This window comes from Tursiops truncatus, chromosome 13 (genome assembly GCF_011762595.2).
Source record: "Tursiops truncatus isolate mTurTru1 chromosome 13, mTurTru1.mat.Y, whole genome shotgun sequence".
NCBI lineage: Eukaryota > Metazoa > Chordata > Mammalia > Artiodactyla > Delphinidae > Tursiops > Tursiops truncatus.
The window spans coordinates 49,820,609-49,833,711 of NC_047046.1; the positions used below are offsets into that span (position 1 = coordinate 49,820,609).

A 13,103-nucleotide genomic window follows, 5' to 3' on the forward strand; every position below is an offset into this window, starting at 1 on the left:
CAGTGTGATTGCCATGGGGTGAGGGACAGGGAGAAGACCAGTCATTCAGGCCTGCATGACCATGACTGCACCACTAACAAAAATGCCCTAGCCTTAGGAGCATAAAAATTCTTTTCACTTGAAATCATGCAACAGAAGCACTCAGAGTAAAGCGTATTTTTAAGGATATTAGTGGGAGTGATTCAGAGTCAGCAGATCCAGGGTGTGGACGTTAGCTCAGTACGGCATCTATGGTGCAAGATCTGCGACTCAGTTCTATGGCTGCCCAGTCCTTTCTAAGCTCTCTTCCTTTCCTGGCATAGCATTGCATTGTGGGTTAAATGTGTGCCCCCCAAAGTTATGTTAAAGTCCTAACTCCAAGTACCTCAGAATGTGACCTTATTTGGAAGTAGAGTCATTGTGGAAGTAATTAGTTAGGATGAGGTCATTAAGGTGGGCCCTAATCCAAATATGACTGGAAGACGATGTGAAGACAGACACACAGGGAGAACACCATGTGAAGGCACAGGACACACAGACACACAGAGGGAAGACAGCCACGTGAAGATGGAGGCAGAGTGAAGCTACCGTGAGCCAAGGAACGCTTGGGGCTATGAGAATCTGGGAGAAGCAAGGGGAGATCCACCCCTAGAGACTTCAGAGAGAACAGGCCCATGCTGACAACTTGATTCCAGACTTCTAGCCTCCAGAACTGTGAGAAAAGGACGTTCTGTTGTTTTAAGCCACCCAGTTTGGGTACTTCGTTACAGCAGCCCTAGGAAACTGATAAGCATGGTATGTGTACTTTGTCAAATTTGCTTCTCTCTGTCTTCACAGTTCCCACCTCTGTTCCCAGCCTGGGACACCAGCCCAGCTGCCAGGTCCTCTTCTGGGCCACATGGTCATGCCACGTGTGGGTCAGTGGCTTTGGGAAGCAGGCTCATTTTATAGACTTGGATTTTTAAAAAGACTGTCTTTTTATTATTCCCACAATTTCTCACACTTACCAGCATCTGGTATGTTACAGAGGAGAGTATCTTCATGCTCACTGTGAAATCACAGCTGTTTCTTGGGCACTATTGAAGCCAGGCCTAGTTGACAGCCTGCGTAGAGAAATGGCAGGAGTGTGAGGCTGGTGTCCGGGATACAGAGTGCTGTCCTTGGGGGAGGCCAAGCAGGGACTGGGCTGAATGTTGTGATGCTGGGGCATGACTGCATCTCTGGACCCTGTCCCACCTCCCTGGTTCAGGGCCTTCACACAGGCTGCTCCCTCTGCTGGGGACTCTAACTGGGCTCCTAATCCTACTGTATGTCTCAACTCAAGTGTCACCTTCTTACCTAAGGGGGCACTATTGTCCCCCTCCCCATACAATACACATCCTCCCACATTCTTTTCTTGCTTCATAACCTTCAATATGATTTGTCACTATCTTACTTATTCATCTGCTCACTTGTTTTTTGCCATGGTGAGTATAAAAGCTATGCCAGCTTTATCCCCCACTGCACCCCTGGTACTGGGCACCGGTCCCCAGCACATATTAGGTGCTCAAAACCTCCTGTGGAATGCATTCCTACTTGGAAGGAATAGTGACATACATGCAGACAACTGGACACCACCAAGGGCGTTTTTGTTTTGACTGTTCTAAACCACTAGGCTCCAGAGCTGCCTCCCGCAGGCCCCGAGACTCGATGAGTAAGTTGCAGCTTGAGGTTCCTGTCCTTAGGCAGCCCCTCATCTTTACCTTCGTGACCCTCATCCTCAGCTGTGTGATGTGCTCTCTGTGGGTCCCCAGTGTAGACTGGGGGTTTGGGGGACTAAGAAGCTCCTGCGCACGTTACCAAAGATCTGCGTGCACACATACCCAGGAGAGTCACAGACAGGGCCTGCCAGGGTTGGGGAGACACCAGGGGTCATCCGGAGTGCCTGCAGCAGCCCCCTCACCACCTCCTTGCTCCTGCCTGGGCCCCTACAGTCTGGCTCCACTCAGCAGCCCGAGAGGTCTGTTACAAGGGAAGTTGGCCCGTATCACTCTGCTGCTCAGAACCATCTGTACCTCCCCTGACCACCAAGAGCGAAAGCCCGGGACCTCACCCTGCCCAGCAGGCCCCAGCTCCCCCTCGGACTCACCTCCTGTGCCCTCCTCCACACTCATCCTGTCCCTTGGTGCGGCCCCCCTTGAGCATGCTGCGTGCTCTTCTACAGTAGGGCCTCTGCTGGCGACAGTGTCCACCCAGATAAATGCATCTCTCCAGTCAAGTCCTAGCTCAAATGTCAACTTCTCAGTGGGCCCACCTGGACCACCCTATTTTTTAAATTAAACTTTTTATTGTGAGACAACTGCAGATTCACCCATAGGTACAAGAAATAATACAGAAAGATGTCCCGTGTCCTTTACACTGTTCACCTGCAATGGTGACATCTTACAAACCTACAACGCAATAGCACAACCAGGACGCAGACATCGACACAGTCAAGATACAGAACATTTCCATCCCCACAACGACCCTCCTACTGTCGCTTTCATAGCCACACACACTCCCCTCCAGTCCCATCCCCTCCAGATCCCCGGCAACCACTCATCTGTGCTCCATTTCTATAACTTTGTCATTTCAATAATGTTCTTTAAACGGAATCATACAGTATGTAACCTTTCGGGATTGACTTTTTCACCCAGAATAATTCTCTGGAGACTCCTCCAGGTCGTTGGGGATATCAATGGGTTGTTCCTTTTCTTTGCTGAGTAGTAGTTCCATGGCGAGAAGGTGCCAGTTCATTTGATCATTCACCCGATGAAGGACAGCTGGGTTATTTCCAGTTTGGGACTATTACAAGAAGAGCTACTGTGGAAATGCATGTACAGGTTTTTGTGTGGACACAAGTGTTCATTTCTCTAAGAGAAATGCCTGAGAGTACAATTGCTGGGTTGCATACTGGTTGCATGTTTAATTTTTAAAGAAACTCTGGCCGTTCTATCCTGATCTATAAAGTCTCTCCCCACACCCAAAAACATCCAACACCTTTTATCCCTGCTTTACTTTTATCTTTTCCTCAGCAGTTCACTTTCTAATGTAGTATATAATGGGCTTATTCATTTATTAGGTGTATTGCATTTGATCTGTCTTCCCCATCCCCCCCAGGGTCGTGCTGGGCCAGGGTGGGCATAAGGAGCCCCTGTGTAGGCACAGGCCTGAAGTCGGCCCTCTGACCGGCGCCCTGCACAGGGGAAAGCTTGCTGACACCTTGAGTGCACAGAAACGCCGATGTGCCCACGAACCTCCTAATGTGGCTGTGATGACGAGGCAGACTGTGCACGAATTCCCCAGCTAAAGCAGTCCGCTAGGTTTACAAGCAAATCACACTGAGCTCAAAAAACAAATTAGCGCTATCCCGACATAAAACTTACTGAGCAGGAAAGTTTGAACTTAGAAACTCTCTTGATTTATGACCTGACCAAGCAGAGCTGCAGTCCACACAGACCCTCACACCCCCAGCAGTGTTTCTCGGCATCACCAGTTCCAGGGGAGGGAGTCTTTTTTGCAAATTAGCAGAAAGGATTCTAGTTAGAAACATTCAGAGAGCCCCAGAGGGAGGAGAAGCAAGACAGGACTGAATTTCATGCTGAAAAGTGAAAACCAAATAAACAAAGCTGCCTGTGATGGCAGCTGGCCAGCTCAGCTGTGTAAGTGAACAGCAAAAACATTCCTCTGCCCTGTGGAAGGCCCTGGACGAAATCCAGAACCTTGTGTACTTAGCCTGACTGGGGGGTTGTTGTTATTATTATCATTACCATAAATTCATTTATTCTTAATACATTGGTGTCTTTCATTTTGAACATTTGCTTGACATTTGTACTGATTAGGTGAATGCCGGAAGAAATGATTAAATAATGTCGTAAAATAATGCTTTGGCCTGACTCGACGTGGAAATGTTTGTAGTGTTCTCATTAACACCAGATGATGTCAGCCTGACTATTGTGCTGCTTTCTCAAAAACACACAGGGCTGAAAAAACCCTCACAAACTATCCAAAATGAGTCAAGGCTCTCAAAGGCTTTTCCTCCGTAAATACCCTCCTGTGCGATTTGGCCTGGGAGGCTGTTGGGAGCACCGTGGCTCTGAGTGTTGGGAACTCATATGTCTCGTCAGCCGAAGTGTCACCTGGAGAGGTGACTCAGGTGTCACTGTGGATCAGTGCTGCCTGTGTCCCCTCTCAGCCTGGCTCTGTGGGATCTGACGTCTCTGTGCTTCGATCCTGTGACTTCTACTCCCCACTTTTCTTCCTGACCCTTTGTTCTCCTCCACTTTATCCTTCCTCTTCTTCCCTTTCCTCCCCCCAACCCTAGGCTCAACCAACTCAGTTAACCCACTAACTCAACTAGGCCTCAGCCCTGAAGCATCCGTGTCTATAATAGAAATACAGCTGCGGGTAAACTGCCATCCTCACCTGGGAACTGCAACTTCCCAGTTGCCCTGGGCAACTGGAAGGAGGTGTCGAGGCCCAGGGCATGGCTTGGGCCAGGGGGCAGTCCTCAGTGTTCCCCTCCAAGCAGACCAGTCTGCCTCTGCCCAAGCCCACTCCATGCAAGTTCCACCTGGCCACCCTGGGCTTCCTCAGGGCCCCAGAGGGACCATGGGAACCACAGGAGACAACCACTGTGGTCTCCTAACAGTGTCCTGGGGTGAAGAGAGGGTTCTGAGGAAGGAGGCTTTATTGCAGGCTTCAACATGATCTCTAGGGAAGATTAGCAACTTGTGGGAGAAAAGCAAAACCCATTTCCAGGGAGCCTTCAAAGGCTAAACCATAAATGCTCAGTGAGCACTGCAAGCTATGGATGGGAGAACAGGCAGGTGCCTGCCCAGGCCTGCAGCTCTAGGTCAAGGAACCACAGTAGGGACCACTGTCCTCAGAATCAGAGGCCCCAGAGCCTGGATCCCTGGACCAGGCCACACTGGCCGATCTCATGGTGGCTCCTGTATTAATCTGCTCAGGCTGCCATAACAGACGCCCATAGTCTGGATGGCTTAAAAAAAAGAAATTTATTTTCTCACAATTCTGGAGGCCAGATGTCCAAGATCAAAGTCCAACAGGGCCAGTTTCTGGGGGGTCTCTCTTCCTGGCTTGCAGACAACATCTTTCTTGCTGTGTCCTCACATGGCCCTTCCTTGGTGCATACACACAGAGAGCACTCTCTAGTGTGTCTTCGTAATGGGACATTAATCCTATGGGATCGGGGCCCCACCCTCTGACCTCATGTAACCTTAATTACCTTCTGATAGGCCCCATATCTCAATACAGTCACATGGTGGGTTAGGGCTTCAACATATGAATTTAGGGGGACACAGTTCAGTCCATAGCAGCTCCCTAGGAACGGGTGTCCCACTTCCCTAACTGGAAGAAGGCCAGGATTCCCCAGCATCAGTTTGGTTCAGGTTTGCTCATGAAGGATGTCTACTGCTCTGGGTGGGGGCTGGGACCCTAAAGGGATCAGCGTGCCCTGAGTGCCCCTGTCCTGGCAGAAGCTCAGCTGACAATGGAGAACATTATGACATATGAGTTCCTTCCAAATTAAGCTAAAATGCAAACGCAGGAGCTATGTGCTGGCGCTCAGTCTCAAGAGCTGGACAGGAAGAGGGGTAGGCCATGGTACATCACAGACAGCCCACTGGCCTGCATGTGAGAAGCCAGGCATCCCCTCCCCACTTCCCTCACCTGTGCAGTGAGGATACGTGGTGAATGCTGCGCACCCACAGGGTTGTGTGGTGTTTGCACGCGCTCACGTGGGTGGAGCCCTGAGAAGTGGAGAGGGGAGATCTCAGGAGGCAGAGGCAGGAGGAGACTGACCTCCTCACCTTTTCGTGGAGCCATGGGAAGCCGGCCCCCGGGTTGGCCGCCCCAAGTGCCATCTCCCTCTCTGGTACTATGCCTCCCTGGTATCTGTCTCTAAACTAGGCTCTGAGAGAGCCACCATGTGTCTTGTGACAAACATTAGAGGCCTTCTGCCCTTGCTGCTGTTGAAGAGCAAACCAGAATGTGGCCTGAAAGTGCAAGGCAGCTTGGTGAACCTCACAGCTGTCATGGACCAGAGGGAGAGCCATCTGCCTCAAAAAAGAGTGTGAAGTGTGCACACACGTGTTTGTGTGTGTATGTGTGTGTGTGTGTGTGTGTTTGTCTGCGCACACCCACTGGAGATAAGGGTCATGGCCATGAGTTCTTCTAGCAATTGGCTATGATTCTGAAGGGGCTGGAAACATGGCCCAAGCTGAATCTGTGATCCAGCATGTTGGGTCCTACTATCCCCAAAGCCTGTAGTCCTGGTCTAGAACAAGGCCCCTAAGAGACTGGGGGAGCCATGTGGGGGTGACATGCACTGCAGCAGTGTCTGAGCAGCATGTCACCAGAGACCAAGGCCCTCCATGGAAGCACACACACATAGGAGTGTGCATGTTAGGGTGGGGCAGAAGGAGGGTTTGCTTGGTGCTGTAACACTGATCTCCTTTCTCTCCTGTCCTCCTGGGAAGGGATAACCCAAGAAGAAGCTGAAACAGAGACTTGTGACCCTCACTCACGTGGGGTGGGGATGGCAGCCCGGCTTCTCTGCAGACAGCTCTCCCAGCCATCGGAGTGGACCTCTGCTTCCACCCCTGGCAGGACAAGGGCAAGAGAACTCATGCTCTTGGAAAAGATCACTATATACATATATATTACATCTTTATTGGAGTATAATTGCTTTACAATGGTGTGTTAGTTTCTGCTTTATAACAAAGTGAATCAGTTATACATATATATATGTTCCCATATCTCTTCCCTCTTACGTCTCCCTCCCTGCCACCCTCCCTATCCCACCCCTCTAGGTGGTCACAAAGCACCGAGCTGATCTCCCTGTGCTATGTGGCTGCTTCCCACTAGCTATCTATTTTACCTTGGTACTGTATATATGTCCATGCCTCTCTCTTGCTTTGTCACAGCTTACCCTTCCCACTCCCCATTTCCTCAAGTTCATTGTCTAGTAGGTCTGTGTCTTTATTCCTGTCTTACCCCTAGGTTCTTCATGACATTTTTTTCCCTTAAATTCCATATATATGTGTTAGCATATGGTATTTGTCTTTCTCTTACTGACTTACTTCACTCTGTATGACACACTCTAGGTCTATCCACCTCATTACAAACAGCTCAACTTCGTTTCTTTTTATGGCTGAGTAATATTCCATTGTATATATGTGCCACATCTTCTTTATCCATTCATCTGATGATGGACACTTAGGTTGTTTCCATCTCTGGGCTATTGTAAATAGAGCTGCAATGAACATTTTGGTACATGACTCTTTTTGAATTATGGTTTTCTCAGGGTATATACCCAGTAGTGGGATTGCTGGGTCATATGGTAGTTCTATTTGTAGTTTTTTAAGGAACATCCATACTGTTCTTCATAGTGGCTATACAAATTCACATTCCCACCAGCAGTGAAAGAGTGTTCCCTTTTCTCCACACCCTCTCCAGCATTTACTGTTTCTAGATTTTTTTGATGATGGCCATTCTGACTGGTGTGAGATGATATCTCATGGTAGTTTTGATTTGCATTTCTCTAATGATTAATGATGTTGATCATTCTTTCATGTGTTTGTTGGCAGTCTGTGTATCTTCTTTGGAGAAATGTCTATTTAGGTCTTCTGCCCATTTTTGGATTGGGTTGTTTGTTTTTTTGTTATTGAGCTGTATGAGCTGCTTGTAAATGTTGGAGATTAATCCTTTGTCAGTTGCTTCATTTGCAAATATTTTCTCCCATTCTGAGGGTTGTCTCTTGGTCTTGTTTATGGTTTCCTTTGCTGTGCAAAAGCTTTGAAGTTTCATTAGGTCCCATTTGTTTATTTTTGTTTTTATTTCCATTTCTCTAGGAGGTGGGTCAAAAAGGATCTTGCTGTGATTTATGTCATAGAGTGTTCTGCCTATGTTTTCCTCTAAGAATTTGATAGTTTCTGGCCTTACATTTAGGTCTTTAACCATTTTGAGCTTATTTTTGTGTATGGTGTTAGAGAGTGATCTAATCTCATACTTTTACATGTACCTGTCCAGTTTTCCCAGCACCACTGATTGAAGAGGCTGTCCTTTCTCCACTGTACATTGCTGCCTCCTTTATCAAAGATAGGGTGACCATATGTGTGTGGGTTTATCTCTGGGCTTTCTATCCTGTTCCATTGATGTATCTTTCTGTTTTTGTGCCAGTACCATACTGTCTTGATTACTGTAGCTTTGTAGTATAGTCTGAAGTCAGGGAGCCTGATTCCTCCAGCTCCGTTTTTCGTTCTCAAGATTGCTTTGGCTATTCGGGGTCATTTGTGTTTCCATACAAATTGTGAAATTTTTTGTTCTAGTTCTGTGAAAAATGCCAGTGATAGTTTGATAGGGATTGCATTGAATCTGTAGATTGCTTTCGGTCGTACAGTCATTTTCACAATATTGATTCTTCCAATCCAAGAACATGGTATATCTCTCCATCTATTTATATCATCTTTAATTTCTTTCATCAGTGTCTTATAATTTTCTGCATACAGGTCTTTTGTCTCCTCAGGTAGGTTTATTCCTGGACATTTTATTCTTTTTGTTGCAATGGTAAACGGGAGTGTTTTCTTGATTTCACTTTCAGATTTTTCATCATTAGTGTATAGGAATGCCAGAGATTTCTGTGCATTAATTTTTTATCCTGCTACTTTACCAAATTCATTGATTAACTCTAGTAGTTTTTTGGTAGCATCTTTAGGATTCTCTATGTATAGTATCATGTCATCTGCAAACAGTGACAGCTTTACTTCTTTTCCGATTTGGATTCCTTTTATTTCCTTTTCTTTTCGATTGCTGTGGCTAAAACTTCTAAAACTATGTTGAGTAAGAGTGGTGAGAGTGGGCAACCTTGTCTTGTTCCTGATCTTAGTGGAAATGCTTTCAGTTTTTCACCATTGAGGATGATTTTGCCTGTGGGTTTGTCATATATGGCCTTTATTATGTTGAGGAAAGTTCCCTCTATGCCTACTTTCTGCAGGATTTTTATCATAAATGGGTGTTGAATTTTGTCAAATGCTTTCTCTGCATCTATTGAGATGATCATATGGTTTTTCTCCTTCACTTTGTTAATATGGTGTATCACGTTGCTTGATTTGCGTATATTGAAGAATCCTTGCGTTCCTGGAATAAACCGCACTTGATCATGGTGTATGATCCTTTTAAAGTGCTGTTGGATTCTGTTTGCTAGTATTTCGTTGAGGATTTTTGCATCTATTTTCATCAGTGATATTGGCCTGTAGTTTTCTTTCTTTTTGACATCCTTGTCTGGTTTTGGTATCAAGGTGATGGTGGCCTCGTAGAATGAGTTTGGGAGTGTTCCTCCCTCTGCCATATTTTGGAAGAGTTTGAGAAGGATAGGTGTTAGGTCTTCTCTAAATGTTTGATAGAATTCACCTGTGAAGCCATCTGGTCCTGGGCTTTTGTTTGTTGGAAGATTTTTAATCACAGTTTCAATTTCAGAGTTTGTGATTCGTCTGTTCATTATTTCTTCCTGATTCAGTCTTGGCACATTGTGCATTTCTAAGAATTTGTCCATTTCTTCCAGGTTGTCCATTTTATTGGCATAGAGTTGCTTGTAGTAATCTCTCATGATCTTTTGTATTTCTGCAGTGTCAGTTGTTACTTCTCTTTTTTCATTTCTAATTCTATGGATTTGAGTCTTCTCCCTTTTTTTCTTGATGAGTCTGGCTAATGGTTTATCAATTTTATCTTCTCAAAGAACCAGCTTTTAGTTTTATTGATCTTTGCTATCATTTCCTTCATTTCTTTTTCATTTATTTCTGATCTGATCTTTATGATTTCTTTCTTTCAGCTAACTTTGGGCTTTTTTTGGTCTTCTTTCTCTAACTGCTTTAGGTGGAAGGTTAGGTTGTCTATTTGAGATGTTTCCTGTTTCTTAAGGTAGGGTTGTATTGCTATAAACTTCCCTCTTAGAATTGCTTTTGCTGCATCCCATAGGTTTTGGGTTGTCATGTCTCCATTGTCATTTGTTTCTAGGTATTTTTTAATTTCCGTTTTGATTTCTTCAGTGATCACTTCCTTATTAAGTAGTGTATTGTTTAGCCTCCATGTGTTTGTATTTTTTACAGATCTTTTCCTGTAATTGATATCTAGTCTCATAGGGTTGTGGTCGGAAAAGATACTTGATACAATTTCAATTTTCTTAAATTTACCAAGGCTTGATTTGTGACCCAAGATATGATCTTTCCTGGAGAATGTTCCATGAGCACTTGAGAGAAATGTGTATTCTGTTGTTTTTGGATGGAATGTCCTATAAATATCAATTAAGTCCATCTTGTTTAATGTGTCATTTAAAGCTTGTGTTTCCTTATTTATTTTCATTTTGGATGATCTGTCCATTGGTGAAAGTGGGGTGTTAAAGTCCCCTACTATGAATGTGTTACTGTCGATTTCCCCTTTTATGGCTGTTAGTATTTGCCTTATGTATTGAGGTGCTCCTATGTTGAGTACATAAATATTTACAATGGTTATATCTTCTTCTTGGATCGATCCCTTGATCATTATGTAATGTCCTTCTTTGTCTCTTCTAATAGTCTTTATTTTAAAGTGTATTTTGTCTGATATGAGAATTGCTACTCCAGCTTTCTTTTGGTTTCCATTTGCATGGAATATCTTTTTCCATCCCCTTACTATCAGTCTGTATGTGTCTCTAGGTCTGAAGTGGGTCTCTTGTAAACAGTATATATATGGGTCTTGTTTTTGTATCCATTCAGCCAATCTGTGTCTTTGGTGGGAGCATTTAGTCCATTTACACTTAAAGTAATTATCGATATGTATGTTCTTATTCCTATTTTGTTAATTGTTTTGGGTTCGTTCTTGTAGGTCTTTTCCTTCTCTTGTGTTTCTTGCCTAGAGAAGTTCCTTTAGCATTTGTTGTAAAGCTGGTTTGGTGGTACTGAACCCTCTCAGCTTTTGCTTGTCTGTAAAGGTTTTAATTTCTCCATCAAATCTGAATGAGATCCTTGCTGGGTAGAGTAATCTTGGTTGCAGGTTCTTCTCCTTCATCACTTTAAATATGTCCTGCCCGTCCCTTCTGGCTTGCAGAGTTTCTGCTGAAAGATCAGCTGTTAACCTTATGGGGATTCCCCTGTGTGTTATTTGTTGTTTTTCCCTTGCTGCTTTTAATATGTTTTCTTTGTATTTAATTTTTGACAGTTTGATTAATATGTGTCTTGGCATATTTCTCCTTGGATTTTTCCTGTATGGGACTCTCTGTGCTTCCTGGAGTTGATTAACTATTTCTTTCCCATATTAGGGAAGTTTTCAACTATAATCTCTTCAAATATTTTCTCAGTCCCTTTCGTTTTCTCTTCTTCTTCTGGAACCCCTATAATTCGAATGTTGTTGCATTTAATGTTGTCCCAGAGGTCTCTGAGACTGTCTTCAGTTCTTTTCATTCTTTTTTCTTTATTCTGCTCTGCAGTAGTTATTTCCACTATTTTATCTTCCAGGTCACTTATCCGTTCTTCTGCCTCAGTTATTCTGCTATTGATCCCTTCTAGAGTATTTTTAATTTCATTTATTGTGTTGTTCATCGTTGCTTGTTTCATCTTTAGTTCTTCTAGGTCCTTGTTAAATGTTTCTTGCATTTTGTCTATTCTATTTCCAAGATTTTGGATCATCTTTACTATCATTATTCTGAACTCTTTTTCAGGTAGACTGCCTACTTCCTCTTCATTTGTTAGGTCTGTTGGGTTTTTATCTTGCTCCTTCATCTGCTGTGTGTTTCTCTGTCTTCTCATTTTGCTTATCTTCCTGTGTTTGGGGTCTCCTTTTTGCAGGCTGCAGGTTCATAGTTCCCGTTGTTTTTGATGTCTGTCCCCAGTGGCTAAATTTGGTTCAGTGGGTTGTGTAGGCTTCCTGGTGGAGGGGACTAGTGCCTGTGTTCTGGTGGATGAGGCTGGATCTTGTCTTTCTGGTGGGCAGGTCCACGTCTGGTGGTGTGTTTTGGGGGTGTCTGTGGACTTATTATGATTTTAGGCCGCCTCTGCTAATGGGTGGGGTTGTGTTCCTGTCTTGCTAGTTGTTTGGCATAGGGTGTCCAGAATTGTAGCTTACTGGTCGTTGAGTGAAACTGGGTGCTGGTGTTGAGATGGAGATCTCTCGGAGATTTTCGCTGTTTGATATTATGTGGAGCTGAGAGGTCTCTTGTGGCCGAGTTTCCTGAAGTTGGCTCTCCCACCTCAGAGGCACAGCACTGACTCCTGGCTGCAGTACCAAGAGCCTTTCATCCACACGGCTCAGGATAAAAGGGAGAAAAAGTAGAAAAAGAAAGGAAGAAAGAAAGAAAGGAAGGAAGGAAGGAAGGAAGGAAGGAAGAAGGGAGGGAGGGAGGGAGGGAGGAAGGAGGGAAGGAAGGAAAGAAAGAAAGAAAGAAGATAAAATAAAATAAGATAAAATAAAATAAAGTTATTAAAATAAAAAATAATTATTAAGAAAAATTTTAAAAATTTTTTAAAGAAAAAAAAAAATCCAAAAACGGACAGATAGAACCCTAGGACAAATGGTGAAAGCAAAGCTATACAGACAAAATGTCACACAGAAGCATACACATACACACTCTCAAAAAGAGGAAAAGGGGCAAAAATCATAAATCTTGCTCTCAAAGTCCACCTCCTCAATTTGGGATCATTCCTTGTCTATTCAGGTATTCCACCGATGCTGGGTACATCAAGTTGATTGTGGAGTTTTAATCCGCTGCTTCTGAGGCTGCTGGGAGAGATTTCCCTTTCTCTTCTTTGTTCTCACAGCTCCTGGGGCTCAGCTTTGGATTTGGCCCCGCCTCTGCGTGTAGGTCGACGGAGGACGTCTGTTCTTCACTCAGACAGGACGAGGTTAAAGGAGCCGCTGATTCGGGGGCTCTGGCTCACTCAGGCTGGGGGGGAGGGAGGGGCACGGACTGCGGGGCGAGCCTGCGGCGGCAGAGGCCAGTGTGACGTCGCACCAGCCTGAGGCGCGCCGTGCGTTCTCCCGGGGAAGTTGTCCCTGGATCCCGGGACCCTGGCAGTGGCGGGCTGCACAGGCTCCCCGGAAGCGTGGTGTGGATA

The 13,103-nt window shown here is 44.9% G+C and overlaps 1 long non-coding RNA gene across 6 annotated transcripts in view; it reads left to right on the forward strand.

The window, feature by feature from the left end:
* Nucleotides 1–320: 320 nt before the first annotated feature.
* Nucleotides 321–13,103, forward strand: part of LOC117307694 (uncharacterized) — a 39,586-nt gene continuing 26,803 nt past the window's right edge. For 2 of the 6 annotated variants that reach the window (XR_012325374.1, XR_012325372.1), the window contains exon 1: nt 321–774. This is a non-coding gene — a long non-coding RNA (uncharacterized lncRNA). The remainder of the gene's footprint in view (nt 775–13,103) is intronic. The other 4 variants (XR_004521561.2, XR_004521562.2, XR_012325373.1 and 1 more) reach the window with 3 other exon arrangements.